We start from the raw sequence: 6,150 nt of genomic DNA on the forward strand, positions 1-6,150 counted from the left end.
TCATACAAATTTACTTTATTTTATGTGAGTTTTGTATATGTATTTCTATACAAATTTAACTTATTGTATGTGTATTTTGCATATCTATTTTCAAACAAATTTAAATAATTTTTGTGTATTTTGGTATATATTTTTGTACAAATTTTAGTTATTTTATTTGTATTTTGTATATATATTTTCCTACAAATATACATTCTTTTATTGGAATTTTGTGTATTTATTTTTTTACGAATTTACATTATTTTATGTGTATTTTGTATATATATTTTTCTACGTATTTAAATTATTTTATGTGTATTTTATATATACATTTTCATAAAAATTTACGTTATTTTATTGTGTGTATTCGTATATATTTTTTCATACAAATTTTATACAAATTCATGTTATTTTATGTGTGATTGTATATATATTTTCATACAAATTGATATTATTTTATGTGTATTCTTACATATATTTCATTACAAATTTACCTTATTTTATGTTTATTTTGTATATTTATTTTATTCAATTTTAAATTATTTAATGTGTATATTTGTATTTGTATTTAGGTTATTTTTGTGTGTTTTCTATATATATTTTCATACAAAACTATATTATTTTATTGGTATTTTCTTAATTTAACTCAATACGAGTTTAGATTATTTCATAGGTATTTTGTATACTTATTTTTATAGTCATGTACATTATCTAATGTGTGTTTTGTATATATTTTTTTATGCAAATTAATTTCATGTGCATTTTTGTACATATATTTTTATAGAAATTTGCGTTATTTTATGTGTATTTTGTATGTTTTCTCATACAAATTTACATTATTTAATTAGTTTTTTGTTTATTTATTTTGATACGAATGACATGATTATTGTATTTTGTACATAATTTTTTTATACGTATTTACATTACTTAATGTGTATTTTGATTATATATTTTTATACAAATTTACATTATTATATGTGTATTTGTTAAAAATATTTTGAAACAAATTTACTTTATTTTATGTATTTTGTACATATATTTCAATTCAATTTTAGCTTATTTTGTGTGTATTTTGTATATCTATTTTCATACAAATTTAATTACTTCTGTGTATTTTTGTATATAGTTTTATACAAATTTACGTTATTTTATGTGCATTTTGTATATTTATATTTATACAAATACACATTCTTTTATTGGTATTCAGTTTATTTATATTTATACGAATTTACATTATTTTATGTGTATTTTGTATACATTTTCTATTCGTATTTACTTAATTTTATGTGTATTTTGTATTTATGTTTTTATAGAAATCTACGTTATTTTATGTGCATTCGTATATATATTTTGAAACAAATTTACATTGTTTTATATGTATTTTTCATATCTATTTCAATACAAATTTACCTTATTGTATGTGCATTTTGTATATTTATTTTAATACAAATTCAAATATTTTATATGTATTTTGGTATAAATAATTTTATAAAAAAATGCGTTATTTTATAGGTATTTTGCATCTTACTTTTCATACAAATTTACATTATTTTATCAATATTCTGTGTATATATTTTGATACGATTTTATATTATACTATTTGTGTTTTGTATATATTTTTTTATACATATTTTCATTATTTAATGTGTATTTTTTATATATATTTTATACAAATTTATGTTATTTTAAATGTATTTGTTTATATAATTTCATTCAAATTTACATTATTCTAAGTGTATTTTGTATATGTATTTCAATACAAATTTACTTAATTTTATGTGTATTTTGTATATTTATTTTCATACAAATTTAAATTATTTTTGTGTTTTTTTGTATATAGTTTTATACAAATTTAGGTTATTTTATGTGTATTTTCTATATCTATTTTCATACAAATACACATTCTTTTATTGATATTTTGTTTATTTTGACGCGAGTTTACATTATTTAATGGCTTCCTACAAATGAATAGACCATTTATTATTATTATTATTATTATTATTATTATTATTATTATTATTTTATTGCTATTTTGTTTATTTATTTTGATACGAATTACATGATTATATGTGTATTTTGTACATGTTTTTTATACGTGTTTACATTATTTAATGTGTATTTTGTTTATATATTTTTAAAGAAATTAACGTTATTAAATGTGTATTTGTGTAAATATTTTGATACAAATTTACATTATTTGATGGATTTTGTATATACATTTCAATTCAAATTTAGCTTATTTTATTTTTATTTTGTATATATATTTTCATACAAATTTAATTACTTCTGTGTATTTTTGTATATAGTTTTATATAAATTTACGTTATTTTATGTGTATTTTGTATATTTATATTTATAAAATACACATTCTTTTATTGGTGTTTTGTTTATTTATTTTGATGCAATTTACATTATTTTATGTGTATTTTGTATACATTTGTTTATACATAAAATAATGTAATTACATAGAAAAATATATATACAAAATACACATAAAATAATGTAAATATGTAAGGAAAATATATACAAAATACACCTAGATTAATGTAAAATTGTATCAATATAAATGTACAGAATGTCAATAAGGTAATGTAAAAATGAAAGCAAAGATGTAAAATACCCATAAAATTACTCATATTTAAAAAAAAAATATATATACAATACACATTAAATAATGTAAATATGTATAAAAAATATATATACAAAACACAAATAGAATAATGTAAAATCGTATGAAAATATTTACACAGAATATTAATAAAATAATGAAAATTTGTATGAAAATTAAGATGCAAAATATCTATAAAATGACGCATTTTTTATAAAGCTACAAATACCAAAATACACATAAAATATTTGAATTTGTATTAAAATAAATATACAAAAAGCACATACAATAAGGTGAATTTGTATTGAAATAGATATGCAAAATACATATAAAATAATGTAAATTTGTTTCAAAATATATATGATCACATAAAATAACGTAGATTTCTATAAAAATACATATACATAATACACATAAAATTAAGTAAATACGTATAAAAAAAAAATGTACACAAAATACACATAAAATAATGTAAATTCGTATAAATATAAATAAACAAAATACCAATAAAAGAATGTGTATTTGTATAAATATAAATATACAAAATGCTCATAAAATAACGTAAATTTATATAAAACTATATACAAAAATACACAGAAGTAATTAAATTTGTATGAAAATAGATATATAAAATACACACAAAATAAGCTTAATTTGAATTGAAATATAAAACACAAAATACATAAAATAAAGTAAATTTGTATCAAAATATTTTTACAAATACACATATATTTACGTAAACTTTATATAAAATATATAAACAAAATACACATTAAATAATGTAAATGTATAAAAATATGTACAAAATATAAAAATAATCATATAATTCGTATCAAAATGAATAAAAAAAATACCAATAAAATAATATAAATTTATATGAGAAAACATTTAAAAATAACGCAAATTTCAAAAAAAAAATATATGTACAAAAATGCACATAAATTAAATTAAATTTGCATAAAAATAAATATACAAAACACACATTAAATAATGTAAATGCGTATAAAAATATGAGTATACAAAACACCTATGAAATAATCTAAAATCGTATCGAATTAAATTAACAAAATACCTATAAAATAATGTAATTTTGGATGTAAATATATATAGAAAATACACATAAAATAACTTAAATACAAATACAAATATACACATTAAATAATTTGATATTGAATGAAATAAATATTAAAAAAAAACATAAAATAAGGTAAATTTCTAATGAAATATATGTAAAAATGCACATAAAATAATGTAAATTTGTATGAAATTATATATACAAATACACATAAAATAACATGAATTTGTATAAAATTTGTAACAAATTATATACGAATACACACAATAAAATAAGGTAAATTTTTATGAGAATATATTTACAAAATACACATAAAATAATGTAAATACGTAGAAAAATATATATACAAAATACACATAAAATAATGTAAATTCGTATCAAAATAAAGAAAATTCCAATAAAAGAATGTATATCTGTAGGAAAATATATATACAAAATACAAATGAAATAACTAAAATTTGTATAAAAATATATACAAATATACACAAAATAATTTTAATTTTAAAAATAAATATGGAAAATACACATAAAATTAGGCAAATTTGTATTGAAATACATATATAAAACCCACATAAAATAATATAAATTTGTATGGAAAATATATAAACAAATACACATAAAATAACGTAAATTTGGAAAAAATATGGTAAAAATATACATTAAATAATTTATATGTATAAAATATATATACAAAATGGTATTACATAGAATAAAGTAAAATCGTATCAAAATAAATAAACAGAATATCAATAAAAATAATGTAAATTTGTATGAGAATAAAGATTCAAAATATACTCATATAATAACGGATATTTGTATGAAAATATATACAAAAATACATATAAATAATAATTTTTTTATTAAAAATAAATATCTTAAAATTTGTTGCATTTTCATTCAGAATAAAGTATTTAAATTATTTTGTAGATGTATTGAAAATACCAATTACTAAAGTATATTAATATTTTGTGCCTTTCATACAAATTTAAATTATTTTTTATTTATTTTATTATAGTTTTATAAATTTAGAGATTATCTTATGTGTATTTTGTATTTCTATTTCATGCAAATACTATATACATTTTTTTATATATGCAAAATAATAATACACTCAATAAAAGTAATTTGTATCAAAATATATATACGAATACCTATAAAATAGAGTAAATTTCTGTAAATATACATAATAAAGTACTATATAAAATGATGAAAATATATGAAAATATATATACAAAATATACCTCTGTAAACTAATGTAAATATCGCATCCAAAATAAATAAAAGAAAATTCTGATAAAAGAATGTATATTTAGTAGGAAAATAAATATACAAAAATACACATTTAAATACATGTACAAACATACATAGAAAACTAATGAAAATTTGTAGGAAAATATATAAACAAATACATACATAAGATAACGTAAATTTATATAAAATATATACAATATATACACATAGAAGGAATGTAAATATCGAATTAAAATATACATGCACAGAATACTCTCTCGGATGTTTTTTATGTTATAAACTACTACAATGAAATAAAATAAGATATGGATTTTTTGTTATACACCCTATAAAGCAATTGTCGGTGAATAAAAAATATAAATAGAAATGTTCACGGCATCTCATCCTGGACGATGATTGGCTGGCGTCTCGATAAGCTCCGCCCCTTCCTCGAGCCTAATAGTTTCAGCTTCCTTCATGTTGTCCTCGCAATTGTTTTAGAAACGAGGTTGTTAGTTATTTTGTCAGACTCGCCGTTCATGCACAGGTGAGCGGCGAGTCTGACTTGAGTAAACAAATGCCGAGGCGAAAGAACACCGTCACGGCTCGGCTTATGTTCGGAGGCGATTTTGACCCTATGTATATTTTTACCTTGGGACGTACCACACACCATCACAAGCAGAAAAGCATGCAGATTTAGGATCTGTGCTTATAAAAGTGATGCGACGAAAACCAGCTGAGTACTAAGGAGTTGAAGGGAAATAAGTGCAAGAAAATGTTTACTCCATAGTTCACTTAACTCTGATTTTCGTATGAGTAATTTTACATTATTGTTACAACTTTATGCTCGTGTGATGCAGAATTTTCTCAGGAAGATGATGGTGGTCTCAGTTTTTCGTACAAATGAATGTTGGGGTCAGGAAACACGGTGAGAGTGAGGTGTGTGAAGTCGTCGGTTTGGGCAGACAACGAGGATGGGGCGTGGCCAAGCATGAAGGCTACAGGAGTTGCCAACGAGTGATTTCCTCCCGCCTGTATGACGATACCTTCTCTATACTTGCCTTGGGTATCTCAGCAGGGCCCGGCTTCAAAGGGGGCCCGGCCGCCCGGGCATGTTGATATTTAGGGGCCCGGAATTACTTGCAGCACCAGGGCCCAAATGGTAGCTCTATCTGGCGCTGATGACGATCATAATTTTTAACTGTGTAACAGGGCTGTGTGTAATACCCTGGGATCTCAGGGGGCGCAACCTTTACTC

Source organism: Eriocheir sinensis, chromosome 6 (genome assembly GCF_024679095.1).
Source record: "Eriocheir sinensis breed Jianghai 21 chromosome 6, ASM2467909v1, whole genome shotgun sequence".
Classification (NCBI taxonomy): domain Eukaryota; kingdom Metazoa; phylum Arthropoda; class Malacostraca; order Decapoda; family Varunidae; genus Eriocheir; species Eriocheir sinensis.